This window comes from Schistocerca piceifrons, chromosome 1, assembly GCF_021461385.2.
Source record: "Schistocerca piceifrons isolate TAMUIC-IGC-003096 chromosome 1, iqSchPice1.1, whole genome shotgun sequence".
Classification (NCBI taxonomy): Eukaryota; Metazoa; Arthropoda; class Insecta; order Orthoptera; family Acrididae; genus Schistocerca; species Schistocerca piceifrons.
The window spans coordinates 979,812,737-979,829,387 of NC_060138.1; positions in this window are offsets into that span (position 1 = coordinate 979,812,737).

Genomic DNA, 16,651 nt, shown 5'->3' on the forward strand with positions numbered 1-16,651 from the left:
AGGTGAAGCTAAATCCCTTCTTCAACAGTTTAGTTAGGGGCTTAGCAATGGTAGCATAATTGTTCACAAAACGTCTATAATAATTTGTAAGGCCTAAGAACGACTGTAATTCTTTGGTAATTGTTGGTGTTGGAATGTCCTTTTCTGCTGTGGTAAAATGGGGATCCCGTTTGACTTCTTCCTCACTTATTATATGTCCTAAATATTGTACCTGCGATTGAGAAAAGGCGCACTTCTCCAGTTTCACACTCAGGTGGACTCCTTTTAACCTTTCCAATACATCCCTCAATCTCTCTGCATGTCCCTTTATGGTCTTAGAAAAAATCATAATGTCGTCTAAATATACTAAACATGTCGTGGGTTTTAGTTCGAGCAACAACAAATCCGCAAATCTCTGGAAAGTGGTGGGTGCATTCCTCAAACCAAATGGCATTCTGACAAATTCATATAGTCCCGTAGGTACAATGAAAGCAGTTTTATGGTGATCCTGAGGTGCAACAGGGATCTGCTGATGTCCAGAGCGCAAATGAAGTGTGGTGAAAAACTTACAGTTGCCTAGTCGGTCCAAGGTTTCATCGATACGTGGTAGGCGATATGTGTCCAGAGTAGTTTCTTGGTTCACCACCCTCATATCGAAACATAGACGATAGGCTTTCTCACCATTTGCTGACTTCTTCGGCACGACGACCACGGGAGACGCCCACGAGCTTGAGGAAGGCTGAATAATTCCTGCTGCTAACTGCTGCTGAATCATATCTTCGATTACTGATTGCAAATGATACGGTAAACGATATGGCTTTTGCGCAATAGGCCGAGCTTCATCGGTTAGAATTTCATGCTGAACCTAATCCATAGCTGGTAGAAACTGCCCCTCTTCAAACAACCAAGACACCTCCTCTAACGCTGGCTGTAACATCTTTTTCTCCTCGATCCCTAGATGACTTAACTTCTCTGACAACTGATACCGTAATGGCGATGCTATATAATGCACTTTTCTAGCTGGAAATTTCTTTTTCTTCTGTCCCTTCTCGTCTTTACTCGTCTTTACTTTATTGAATCTCGGCTCGTCCTACTTCTTCCACAATCTCCTGTCCACTAGCGACAATAGTACCATTTGGTATTATAACATCTTTCACGCCAAAATTATCTGTACTCACAGGTATGCCGAAACCTTTCTGTTTTCTTTCCAGTTGACAAATACTCCTCTTAACTTGAACTTGTTGACGACCTAGCACATCATTCTGGGTGAGTGGGTCCACCTGAATGTCCGTTCTCGGATGCCTCCGATTCTTGACATCTATCCAAAAAAAAATTTCCGCTTTCGCCTTTTATCCTTACAGGGTCGGTGGTTTTTATCGCCCAAATTCACGGCTTTATGGGAGACTGTGAACGGCGCCTTTCACGGCTTCCTAGAGTCTGACGGGTCAGTGCACTGTCGAAACGATGAATAGGTTCACCTAACTGCACAGTTCACGTTCGATAATTCACTATCGCCTGTTAACGGTGCAAGAAGTCATACCCCAATATGAAGTCGAATTCGCGTTTCTTTATCCTCACTGTCTCCATCTCCTGACTGTACCTATTCTCATCTAATTATCGGTTCACCACACACGTACCTGCAGGGATACTTGTTTCTTCTCCAAAACCACTAATATGAAATCGGGGTGGCTGCAGCACCCTTCGATCATTTTTATCTACAAATAACACACTCACTTGTGCACTAGTATCAATTTGAATCTTAACTAATTTGTTCCCAAGTATCCTACATACTCTTATAAGTTCCACCTCCTTACTCTCTCTGGTCCTCAGCAGGTGTATTATTCTAGTTGGGGGCGAGGGTGGGTGGTGGAGCCTGCCCCCCACTCGTTTTCTTGATTCGACCCCGAGTTGCAGTGGTGACCACGCATGTGATTAGTAAAAAGTGACTTTGTTGGGCAAACATTATTGAGATGGCTAACGGTCTGGCAAATAGTGCAGAAAGGTGCGCAACAGCGCATTACCGTGTGGTTGAGTCTTCCACAACGCTATCAACTTACTTCCCTTAATAATACTGGTAATGGCTCCGGCGGACATGCTGTGGCAGCGCAGAAGCGCAATACATTTTCGCGTACTATTGCCAAATGAACAGCATCAAACAGAGAGGTGGGGGAGGTCGCGTTAACTTCTCCACCAATTTGGGAGTCAATACCGCGAATAAACACGTCAATAGCTCAAGCTTCTGATTCCAAGCGCAAAATCCTATTCTCACTGGCGTTTTCGCCGAGCTTGTAGGTATGACAAGACACGGCTCGTATGCGATCTGCAAAAGCATCAAAATCTCGTTAGGCGAGTTGATAACTGATCTCAGTAGTATCCAATACCTCGGTGTCGGAATAACGCGTAATCAATTCGCGGGCCAAAACTTCAATATCATGTGTATCACGCAATTCGTCCACTGTCTCTATGAACATTCTTGCTTCGCCTGTCGTAACCTAATCCAGCAGTGGACGGCCCACGATGTTAAGGTTTGAAGCAACGCTGCTACTTACATTGAAGTTAAGTCGGCACGACGTGTTGGCGGCGGCGACAGCGTGGTGAAGCGCAGGACGGCAGGACCGTAAGTGGCTGTCATAGATGCATGCTGGCTGGTACTGGACAGTCGGGCGGCGGCGGATGTGTTGGCGGCCGATGACGGTGCTCCGTCCAGCACCAGCACCGACTCAGAGGAAGGCCTCGGCGCTTGTTCGTGACGTCAAGTCAGCTAGGCACGGCGGACGCCAGGTCTATTGCAGGCATACTCATAATGGCGGTGTCTCCCTCCCTGACACAGGAAAATGTGAAACTATTGGCTGCAGTTGACCAACACACATTGTTCTGAGAGATTTCTGCAATCAATTAATTGTGCAATTCATTACACTTCTTAACAAATAGTGTACTCCTAAACTTAAATTTGCACATGTTTTAAGGATTGACATACAAAAACAACTTCATGGTCTAGCAGCAACAGAATTCGTGCTTCTTTACCTTATTTGTAAATCTGAGGAAGTTACGTTTGTACTGGGTTGCTTTTACAAGAAACTGTGAACATATTGGTGCTCTTCTTTAGATACCTTGGTTGACTATGGGGTGAGAAGCACTGAATGTTAATGAAATATCTTGCGATTGTACACGTTGGGGGAGGGGGTGGGGGACAGAAGAAGAGGCAAAAGAGAGATGCTTGTTTTATCAAATAAAATTTTTTTTTTCTTATAAAGCTTCTCCTTTCAGTTACAAGAGGGGAATATTTATCTTTTCTAATGTGCATGTTTAAAAAAGTTTAAGCTCAGCAGTATTTTCGATGTATGAAGCTATTTTGTTTCCTGTTTAGAATTCCTTTCGTTGAAAACGACTGTAATCTAATGTCTGACAACAGTTGGACATTTACACATCTAAATTAGTTCACATTTCCAGTGAAGATGTCAAACGAAAATAAATAAATAAATAAAAGAAACGAGTTCATTGTAAGGGGGTTGGGGTAAGTTTCGATAACAAAATGGGTCAAGTAAATATAGTTACTTGAATGTAAAATTTCCGAAGCTTGCAATGGGGCAGAGCGTCTTCTCATATTGATCTACGTTTGTTTCGACAGGATTCAGTAATACAGAACTATGATCTTCATTTGTAGCTTTACGATAGTAAGAAAATCCTTCATCTAAATAAAACTGCATAATCCAAAACAATACCAAACATTCTGTCCAAAAATAAGAGATTTATAGTGATAAGCACGCCCAGGCGTTTCTGCCTGCAACAGACCTGGCGTTCGCCGTGCCTAGCTGACGTGACGTCACTAACAAGCGCCGAGGCCTTCCTTTGAGTCGGTGTTGCCAGCACGCGCTGCATCCCCTGCACGCAGCGGCACACGGCGCGACGACTTCCATCTCGGAGGATGCTAACTTCACCCAACCTGGATATGATGTAACGTCATTATGATGTATATACGCTTTAGTCGATTAACACACCTATCGACTTTTACGAACTTTCGAGATACTAAACTGTCGTCTGCTAGTGGTTTGTTTTGACATGTGCGATTCTGAAAACAGCCCAGTGTGGCAGCGTATATGTATCTCGCCAAAATAAAAGTAAAGGAGCTGGATATTAGTAGAAATATTCCTGACCGTGGCCTTGAAAACACCACGGACAACACGTTTCGTAAAAAAGTGAAGTCTTCCTATGTCCCGACCAGATTAGATTGTGTGATTGTTGTATTGAATGCTTACGCCGAAAATAATATTTATTTACCATCAACATTTTAGTATGGTTTCATACAATTGGTCTTGTCAGTACATATTAGATTGTAGCAGCATACTCTTGCTGACTTTTTTTCTTAATTTATATAGCTGAAAGAGAACTCGTGCACGTTTGTTAGCTAAGTAATTTATACGTCCATCCCAAGATAATCTTTTATCAACCATAATTCCAAGTAATTTTACACTCGGACCGCAGAGACAGGTACGTTAGTGTCCAGTAATGACTGGTGTGTAGAATGATTGAATTTCGAACTTAAAAAGAAAAGTATGAGGCACTGAAGAAAAATCGTCGACCAGAGATGAAATACGAGGGGAAGTGGATTTCTCAATGTAATCTTAACCAAAGGTTAGTATCTAGTACTGATTGACGTATGAAATGATTGAATGCAGTGTCAAAGCATTCCACGGTGGTATGATAAACCAGACGTACTGTTTATTATGTCATGTATACAACCACAATAGTTTTAACATGTACCTGGCCATGTCAATGTGGTTTATGTCAGCAGTACAATTTGCTAAGACAAGATTACGCAAAATACCATTTGCATGACAACATGAGCGGATACCTTAAACTATGCAGAAGTCTCGTTACTTTTGCTGGATGCAGCTTGCAGAAGATGGCAACAGTAAAGGTCTCTTACTCGGAGAACCAATGTGTCAGGTCATCATATACTCAGTTCAGCTTTGGAGTCTACTGTTCACAAACGAATGGCGCAGAGCACAGCGCTACCCTGTCACAACCTCTCGAAAGTTCACAAAAGTCGAATAGTTGATATACGGTTTCTATTGTTTTCGATGTAGCGTGTATACGTCATAATGACGTCACATCGTATTCAAGTCCGGTGAACTTAGCATCCTCCTTCCATCTCACTTCGCTGGTTATCTCTGACTCAGGCGGCTGCGGCACTGCAGCGCGCGTCCTGTGTGTTTCTACTGACACACCCACGTCCCGTGCGGTGCGAACGTGGCGGCCGGATGACGCATTATGTAAGCGAGAGATGTTCAGCACTGGAATCGTAACGAAGTGGAAGTGTCCCGCCACAGATACCACTCATTGTCCATAAAGAAGCGCTAATGATGTTATACCATGGGGCTACTGGCAAGATAGTGTCGCCGGAAGAATTTAAATTAGCGACAAAGTCGCTATGGGAACGAATCCCACTCCTGACACCAATTTGTGCAGGAACGGTTATGTTGGGAGCAGCCAAGACGTATAAAAATAGAGTGTTCTTTTCTTGAAATGAGGCCATTTATTGGCAGAAAAACTAAAAATTCAAATGGGCAACATGAGTCAGACCTGCGGAGGCGAGGGTGAGGCAAGATGTAGTGGTGCGCAAGACAGTTCGCAGCAAACTTAGGCGAAGTTAAAGAAAAGTGTGGCTGCCATTCGGACAAGTCCGAATGGCTTGGCAGCTACAGAAACAAAGTTCTCGGCGCTGCAGCACCGGGAAGGAAAGATGATGTTCACAGCTACAGGGCGCGTGGTAGAGAGGGCGTTCCGCCCATCGGGCGGCTGGGTACCTCCAGCACGCCCACGCGGCTTCCTCAGCCCTTATTGGTCATAAGCCGAGAAAACCACGGGGGCGGCATGGAAAGTTCCGAAGTGTGGCCTGCTCAGCTTCGCCTAAGCGGCGTTACCTCGCCAGCACATGACGGAGGCACGTGATCGAGATTGCCCACTTCGGTGCTGACGTGCTGCTACCAGATCTTGGGACGAGGATGTTGCAGGCAGCTGAAGCTACTGGCTAATGCTTGACCGTAACAAGAAAATGAAATAAACCTTTTGAAACAAATAAAGATAGAATGCCCTACTATCTGGCTCAACCTTACATTGTATCTTAATCCTCCAACTGTTTACATCACACAACTTTCCGATTTCCAGAATTTGAGGCCTTATTTGTGAATTTTATATATGTAATCGGATAAAGCACGAGTTCTGTACTGCCACTGAATGTTAGTAATCCAAACTGAAATTAATTATGTAACTAAAATAATACAAGAGACATTATTATAATTAAAGTTCAGATTGATTTTCTTATGGAAAACTACAGATATTATTACTAAAAATTATGTCATTCGATATTGTATTTTACATCAGTTTCGTAACGTTTTGTCAATTTTAATTGTAACATCAAAATTATTCAAAATTAATAATGGGTTATTTTGAAATTTACTATTAAAATTCTATTTAAAGCGACGCAGCGATGCTGCGAGGTGGTCACCAGTCAGTGTTTTGTTTACGTGTAGAGTGTGTAATTCAATTGTCAATTAATGTAAATAAATTTTGTGAAGCTTGAAACTTTTGCCTTCAATCATCAATGAATCCCAGGCAAACGAAATTTAAGTTAAGTATTAACGATCCGAAGAGAACGTTACATCAAAGTGGAATTCATTCAGAGTCTTTGATTAATATACGGCGAATCTATCAATGAATCTTGCAAGATAATTCTCTGTCATTCCAGGAAGTAACAAGACTGTCTCAGCAGACATGTTTCGCTATGTTGTCATGACCCTAGAATAATCGTAAAAGGACGGCTATGTATCTATAGGCAACATTTTCATTGACTGGGCTAAAAATTTTGGAGTGCATCTTATACATAAACGATGCAATGGTTTAATTATCTTTCACGAAGAGTATTCTAGTATTTATGGTGTGGGAGAAGAATGAAAAGTTGCACAGACTACCGCAATATGCACGAAATAAAATAAATGTAATCGACTCAGTTACAGGTCCAGTTAATTGTCACTGATAACTACTTTGTACCAACGTTATGAAATACCCCGTAACATATTGCCTATCGACATCAAACCAGCATGGATTTGGGAAGGATCACTCTTGTGAGACGCAGCTGGCACTTTATTCACATGACATTCTGCGTAGAAGGGCCCTCAAATTGATTCTGTATCTATAGAGCTCCAAAAAGAATTTTGATATAATTCCTCATAAGTGGCTTCCAACCACATTGCTATCCTATGGACTACCGTCTTAGTTGTGTTCTGGATTCGTGATTTCCTGTCCAGAAGGTCACAATTCGAAGTAACTGATGGGACATCACCTAGTGAAACGCAAGTGATGAGTGTGATTCCACCAGTAAAGTGATGCAGACCTTCTGCTATTTCTAATAGATATAAACTATTTACCAGACAATCGGAAAACATTATAATTGACCATAAACAATGAAATGTGTGAAATTCTCCACATGATTACTGAGAAGGTTTCGTCAAGCTTCGAGAAATCGATAACTAAAACAAATTTGAGGGTTATAGATCCAATGAAAGGCCTAGGGGTACAAACATAAACAACGTAACTGGGAAACAACACATGTTGAGTTGGAAGATCAAACACATTTTGGGTTATTGACACAATTCTTAGAATACCCAAGAAGTCTACTAAGGATACTGCCACCACTACGGTTGTTCGATTTCTTCTGGAATATTGCCGAGCACTGTGTGATCATTACCTAATAGGACTGACAGACAATATCGAAAATGTTGAAAGAAGGCAGTCAATTTTTTAGCATAGCGAATTGGGGGAGAGAGCACAAAGATGTTGTTCTTTCTTTATTGAGGTTTGGTGGACAGGTGGAAGGAGGCATGGGGATGAATTCGGGACCCAATATTAAAAGTAAAACAAACACTTTTTCACTGCAGCACATTATTTCCACGACAATTCAGACAGCATCTTTCTCCTCCAAATGCAAAACAGTTTTTGTTGTCACTGCTGAACAAAGGATGACATTACAACTCTAATAACATAAGAAAAATCAGAATTCGCACATAAAGATTTTAGTGCTCGTTTCCTTGAGTTTCATACGTGAGTGGAATGGTGGAAAATTGAAGTGATTCTGCACACCCTTTACGAAACACTTAACTGTGAATTACAGAGTAATCGTGTGTCATTGCAGTGTAAACGAAGTTCCTCAGCAGGACGTTATTTCCGTCGTGTAGCACTTACTGTTTCAGAGACATTGAGTACACTTTATACGTACTCTAAATGTGGACGATGTACTACGTATGCACAATTATTTGGCAAGGTTGCCACCAAAACAGTTTACTTTCCAAATTCGCTTACAAGAAAAAATAGTTTCCTGCAGTGTGCAACTGATTGGTAGTTGAAATATTTTTTTCTGGGCTAAGTTTACATGGGTGTGATCTTTAACTTATTTTTCGTTAAATGTTTTAATGAAACGTTAAAAGTAAATGCGCCTGCTCATGTTATAACAAAATAGCTCTAGCAGTGTTAGTTTATACTACAATCGTGGGTGGGGTAGATGAAACATTTGGTCCTTCAAGGACTGAGCGTGAATTTCCAGCTTGGGCCTGTACTAGCCGCTGCTGGCGATCTACCGGCCAGCCAGGCTGGCTGGGGAACTATAGTTTGGTGCCAAGGCGAGAGCGAAGCGAGCGAACCAGCGGTGCCAGGCCAACAGTCCTTTCCCCCCCCCCCCCCCCCCCCCACACCCCCCACCGCCCAACCCCACCCCCAACCACTCCCCCAACAAGGATGGGCCAGCACAGCCGCAGCTCATAGCTCTGCCTCTGCCTTTACTCGTCGTCATTGTTGTTGTTGTCTTCAGTTCTGAGTCTGGTTTGGTGCAGCTCTCCACGCTACTCTATCCTGTGCAAGCTTCTTCATCTCCCAGTACTTACTGCAACCTACTTCCTTCTGAATCTGCTTAGTGTATTCATCTCTTGGTCTCCCTCTATGATTTTTACCCTCCACGCTGCCCTCAAATGCTAAATTTGTGATCCTTTGATACCTCAGAACATGTCCTACCAACTGGTCCCTTCTTCTTGTCAAGTTGTGCCACAAACTCTTCTTCTCCCCAATTCTATTCAATACCTCCTCATTAGTTATGTGATCTACCCATCTAATCTTCAGCATTCTTCTGTAGCACCACATTTCCGAAGCTTCTGTTCTCTTCTTGTCCAAACTATTTATCGTCCATGTTTCACTTCCATACATGGCTACACTCCATACAAATTGACTCCTGACACTTAAATCTATACTCGATGTTAACAAATTTCTCTTCTTCAGAAACGCTTCCCTTGCCATTGCCAGTCTACATTTTACATCCTCTCTACTTCGACCATCAGCAGTTATTTTGCTCCCCAAATAGCAAAACTCATCTACTACTTTAAGTGTCTCATTTCCTAATCTAATTCCCTCAGCATCATCCGACTTAATTCGACTACATTCCATTATCCTCGTTTTGCTTTTGTTGATATTCATCTTATATCCTCCTTTCAAGACACTGTCCATTCCGTTCAACTGCTCTTCCAAGTCCTTTGCTGTCTCTGACAGAATTGCAATGTCATCGGCGAACCTCAGAGTTTTTATTTCTTCTCCATGGATTTTAATACCTACTCCGAATTTTTCTTTTGTTTCCTTTACTGCTTGCTCAATATACAGATTGAATAACATTGGGGACAGGCTACAACCCTGTCTCACTCCCTTCCCAACCACTGCTTCCCTTTCATGCCCCTTGAAACACGTATGTAACGTAGCAGCGATGGCGAGGCATTGCAGCGTCTCTGACCAGAGAGTATGCGCTTGACCGCGCGAGTGTTACGAGCAGTACTCTGTCAGTTGTCGTTGCGAGCAGTAGCTCTGTTCAGTTGCGTCGAGTACGCTAGTAGTCGTCATGCAGAGCGGTCGGTCAGTAGTAGCAGCCCAGTGCGGTTGTGGGATGTAGTCTGTCGGCAACACTGGTCAAGAGGCTAAATGAGGTATATTGTTAATTAAGGTAATCAACAGATAATGTAAAGTTTATTTATTGTAATTAATCTCCAACAAGTGCCCCAATAATAATTTTTATTTCAAAAGCATTTTTTCAAAAAATTTTATTGTTTATTGAACTAAAGATTTCGTTGCACTTCCCATTTCATTCCACTTCTTTTAAAGAAAAATTTCAGTAAAATCACAGAAAAAAGGAATATTATTATTTGCAATGCAGTTCCTCCAAGCCGTGCGCAAGAATAAGAGCAGAAATTTGACTACCAGTTACAATGAGGTAAGACTTTAATTCTGATTGTTTTACACAGGGCCAAAGACCGATATTTCGGTAAAATCGAATTATCGTTATCACTGAGATTTTCTTATCACTGAGTAGACTTTAATTTTTTTTGTGTGAAGAATTTATATTTGAGTCAGATCGCGATTCTCACTTTTATTGTCATTAAATTTAATTGCTAGGGAGGTTACACTTGGCTCCTATTCATTTATTATTTCTGTCAATAAATTTTTGTGGGGAGGTTACACTTGGCGACACCCAGTCCAGGATCGTATTTCGTTGAGAATCTTTTGAAAAACAGTCAGATATCTGCTCTTATTTGCTTAAATATAATTAGGATTTGGCGCAACGCTTTTGTTAACTTGTGACTTTCTTTCTACAGGTCAACGGCAATTCGTTGCTCTGTTGTATTTGTTTGTTGCCTTTTTGCATTTGTGCTTATTTGTTTTGTGAATATTTGTGACTATTGTAAAAATGCCGCGAAAGACTGTGAATAGTGTATCGCGAGGTATTACGAACGAAATTACCGGCTCAAACGACTTTACCGATAGGACATGTGACACGCAGTGTAATGATGACAATCCTGCGTTCACTAACAATCAGTGCATTACAGCCACTAATGATGGCTTTTATCTTAATGAGGAACAAACGAACTCAATTGTCTCGTCTGTTAACTTGACGACAATTGATGACGCGGAGCGGTCTATAGTAATGAGCGCTGCCGAGCTTAACACAGCCGATTTGGAAAACTCAAGTAACGTACAGACAAATTTGTCTAATGAAAATGAACAGGATACACAAAGTACGACGGATTTATTTAATTCCGAAATAGAGAGTGACAGTGTAGGTCCGACTGATAATCCTTTTAGTAAATTGCAGAATGACCAAATGGTCATACAAAGCGCGACAATTCCAGGTACACAATCAAACAGCACAGATAATGGAGTAGGTAATGTTACTTTGGATCAATTTATAGCAATAATGCTACAGTTTAGGAACGAACAGAACGAAAAACAAGACAACAGTAGTAAAGATCTCAAACAACTTAATGAACAAGTCAAACAACAGAGTGTAGATAACAAACAATTTAAAGAGAATTTCAAACAACTTAGTGAACAGCTCAGACAACAAAATGAAAAATTAGACGACAATTCCAGACAGCTTAGTGAACAAATTAGAGCCGTTGCCGCGCAGTGCCATGACACTAAGGAACAGTTGCGCGTGGAAATTGAGGCTTGTTCACAAAAAAATAGCGAAGAAATTAAGTCTGTTGCGCAAGAATTAAGGGAAATGCAGACAGCCGCAACAGAAACACTCAGAGACGAAATTAGCGGAGTCGCTAAACAATGCTCTGAAAAAGCTACACAATTACGGGATGAGTTTAAAGCAATGACGGTAGAACTTTCGCGCACAATGGACGCAAAGATAGACGCGAAATTCGAACAGCAGAACACTCAGATTAACGAGCGCTTTAATCAGCACATACAAAACAGTGATACGCGTTTCCGCAAATTTATTCAAGATCAAAACAAAGTAAAACGACAAGTCATGGAAACAATCACTGCACAAAGACAAGAGGACAAACGTAAAATGTTCGCGAAGGCGAAGACGTATGTAGACAATAATATTACTACAGTGTCCGACAAAATTAATACCATAGAACAATTGAACGCGGAATTACGGGATGAAATTTCTGATCTTAAATCAAAAACAGATACACACACAGTAAATATTCAAACAGTGACAGACAGATTCGAACAATTAGAACTAACACAGGATTGCGATGTCATCAAAGCTGATGTTAAAAAACTGAGCGAAACTACGCGTAAGTTGCAAAAACAGATTAATGCATCTGATTCTAAAACCGATGATCAGGTTAAAATACTGACTGAAAAATGTGATGAATTGGCCAGTCGTATGGATGTTATAAAAAATACTAATGACAATAAATCAGACGATACTGCACCGGTTTCATTTAACCAAACACCTGAATTTCAAAATTTACAGCAGACAATTAATGAGATCGATTCATCTAACAACACGTTACGTAGGAAGTTGTCAAATTTACAACAAGAAGTAACAGAGATGAAAAACATTTCAGTTAATAACATACCACAACAGACGCCACTTTATGAACATGTGTCAGACTCACGCAGCGCGTATAATTTGGGTAATCTACAGAGAGTACGGGACTTAGATTCCGATCAACCACAGTTCAATAGATTCTCTTACGATCCTGAACCTGTTCCATCACACAGAGATGATAATTTCGATTACAAACATTTTCTGTCAGTGAGAAAGTTTAAAGTTTTTAAAAACGATAGAACGCAGATTCACCCACTGGATTGGATTCAACAATTTTGCTTTGCTCTTCCACCGACTTGGCCTGTAACACATAAACTTGAATTTATTTGCAGTTTTTTGGAAGGCGAACCGGCAACTCGTATGAGACCGATCGCGAGGCAATGCTATTCAGTAGAGGAATTTCAGAATGCTTTTCTGTCAGCGTACTGGTCGAAGACGACACAGCGCGGAATTAAAGACCAATTAATTAGCTTACCAAATTATGAGAACACAAATTTTCCCAGTGTTACGCAATTTTTTGAGCACATGGTGCAACAAAACCAGTACCTAAGTGAACCGTACAGTGAATCCGCACTTATACAATTATGCATTTCCAAATTACCACGGTCATTACGAGTGTCACTTCTAACGGGGCAGCAAAAAGAAAACATTTCAGCATTCAGAGATCTTTTACAGCTCTTGGAAGTACAGCAATCTGATTATTCTTTTGTAAACAAAAACTTTTCGTGTAACAACCAAGGTCAACAACAGTACTGCAATTATGATCAGGGACGTAATTTCAATCGGAAAGATAACAGACGCTTTAGGAACGACAACTACCAAAACTTTAATAACAGGCAAAGTTCTAATTATCAATACCGTCAAAATTTTCAGCAACAGGAACAACACTTTAGTAACAATAGAGGTGTTTCACAACAACAACATCAAAACCAGCCGGTTAGCATACCTAACCAACAATGGAATACACAAGGTCAACCAGGCTTTAATGTTTCGCCGCGTGGACTTATAGTCCCTGGTCCAACAAATAGTAACGCACGGGAGCAGAGAAACAACTATGTACAAAGAAGACAGTATTTCAATTCCCATCGCAATACACCGTATAGGAATGACTATTACGACAGACGTAAAAACGATGAGCACAATTACCAGCGTACATATAATAACAGTCGGTCTCACCAACAGCAAAATCATACGCAAGAACATATTCTCATGAATGAACCCGACAGTAGGTACCATCCAGAGCGTAACACGTCTGGAAGAAGTAATAGGACAGTTCAAATAGTCGAAATGCCACAGAATCCTCCTAATAATAATAACACGTCAGATAGAATCTGACTAGATAATGTACAGGACGCATCTTCCAATAATACAAGCACTACCTTAGACACGCAAAATGTTGTTCACGAAAATGTAATTACTTTTGACGACATCAGAGACACTCTTTTACAGGAAAGACCAGTTATTCAGAAAACCATTTCACATCCTGTTATCGAAATTAAAATTGGTTCATCGAAATTCTCAGCAGTAATTGATTCCGGATCACCAATATCAGTAATAAATGAGGAGACTTTCAACGAGTGCAACAAAGAGAATACGTATCCGACATTACCATTAGGCAAAACAAAAGTGAAAGGAGCAGTACCGAGTAAAGGAGTAGACGTTAAATTACAGACGCATTTATCATTTTGTATTGGAGGTCATACTTTTCACTCTAATTTTTGGATTGTTCCTTTATTGACAACAGACGTTATTTTAGGTACGAATTTTCTGGTACAACACGACGCAGTTATTGATTTTCAGAATTCTTATTTAATTTTAAAGGATGAAAATGTACAACTTGCTTTAGAATTTCAGCACTCACTATCTGCGGAAGAGCAAACAATTAACCGCACAGAGGTCATTTCCGCAACACGTGACATAGACTGTAATCCCACATTGTTCACGGATACGTACGTACACAACTATAATACTCCAGACGAAGTGGACTACGACGTAATACAAATGATTTCCGATAAAGTTAGACAAAGCAGTGCAACTACAGACGACGAACGAACGCAATTACACAAAATTCTTTTACAGCAAGCTCCAGTTTTTGACAACATTCCTGGTACTATGTCCGGCTTTATGTATGAATTTCAAGTCAAACCGCACGACACATTTAAAGCAAAGCATTATCCTATTCCATATATCCACAGAGAACAGGTTAAAAAAGAATTGCAGGATATGCTTGACCAAGGAATTATAGAACCAGCAGTTAGTCCGTACATAAACCCGCTACATATTGTTAAGAAAAAAGATGGCTCACTTCGCCTTGTACTTGATTCACGTCACATTAATGACATTATTATTAATGAAACAGATCGACCACAGACACTAGAGGAACTTTTACAGAAATTTCATGGTACAGCTATTTATTCCACATTAGATTTGAAATCGGGATTTTGGCAAATTCAACTTCATCCAAATTGCAGAAAATATACAACTTTTCTCTGTTTTGGCGACTGTTATCAATTTTGCAAATTACCGTTCGGCTTAACTATTTCTTCTGCACCTTTTATTCGCGGTTTGAACACTGTACTTCCGACAGAACTTAAGGACAGAATTACGACGTATGTAGACGACATTCTTATCGCAGAAGCTAACTGGTCGGAGCACAGTCTAATTCTTGAACAACTGTTACAAACTTTTCGTGCACAAGGACTTACAGTTAACCTCAGTAAATCGCACTTTGGCAAAACTTCTATAAAATTTTTTGGACACGTAATTTCAGCAGAAGGCATTGCACCTGATCCGGAAAAACTTCAAGCTCTACGTGACATTACTGTTCCTACGACGAAAAAGCAACTACGCAGTTTTTTGGGCTTAATTAACTTTTTTCGTAAATTTATTCATCACTCTGCTTTAGACACACCCAGATTATGCCAATTAACAGGTAAAAACACTATTTGGTCTTGGGATAAGCAAGCACATTCTGAATTTGTGAACCTGAAACATGCTTTGTTGAATGCTCCACTTTTATCGCACCCAGATCTTACCAGAAATTTCTCCATTGCCACCGACAGTTCTAACACGGCTTTAGGCGTACATATTTTCCAGGAAATAGAAGAAGATGGTTCAACAGCAATTAAAAACATCGCATTTGCAAGTCGCATTTTTGTCACCTGCTGAACGAAATTATTCTGTTACAGAACTTGAAACATTATGTGTTGTATGGGCTTTTACGAGATTTCGGCACTTTCTTTATGGCAGACATACCACCGTTTACACGGACCATAGAGCGATACAATTTTTGCTTTCGGCTAAATTTACTCACGACAGATTAAGTAGATGGAAACTATATTTACAAGAATTTAATTTTACAATAGTTCACATTCCCGGCACACAAAATGTTATAGCAGACGCACTATCGCGTTCTCTCGGCAACAATCAGCAAGACGTAGCAACCAACTTCTGCAAAACAAATTTCAGTGTCATGTACATTCAGCAAGTTGCATTTGAAAACTTCATTTCATCGTCATTACAGGACATAGCACAAGAACAAAATAAAGACAACGTGTGGAAAGAAATTAAACACCTTTGGCAAGATAGGAATAATGTTACGATTAGAAACCATTACACTGTACGCAATGACATTCTGTTTCGCCGCTCTCATCCTGACAGGAACAATTGGTTATTATGCATTCCTGACGAACTGGTTAACAAATTAATATGGTACACTCATTTAAGTTACGCACATTACGGAGCAAGAAAATGTTTTCTTATACTGAGACAGAACTGTTATTTTACCAACATGGAGAAACGTATACGACGAGTTTTAGCGTCTTGTAAAATTTGCCAGAAAGCTAAATCAGACACCACTTCACATATTCCTCCATTATATCCCATTATACCTGTTAAATTAAGACATATGGCCGCAGTAGATGTTTTTGGTCCAATTCCGAGAACTAACAGAGGTTTTTGCTACATCTTTGTCGCTGTTGAACTCACTTCGAAATTTGTTACTTTCACTCCGTTACGCAAAGCTACTGCTAAAACTGTTTCGAAAGCATTTGTAAAACATTTTCTATTTCATGTAGGGCATGTGATGAAGGTAATTTCTGACAATTGATCTCAATTTCGTTCTGGTACATGGACACGTATGTTACGAGCTAGAAACATTTCTCCGATTTATATATCCAAGTACCATGCTTCTTCGAACCCCTGTGAAAGATTAATGAAAGAAATTGGTAAGCTGTGCCGAATATACTGCCACAAAAGACATGTTGATTGGGATACACACATACTCTC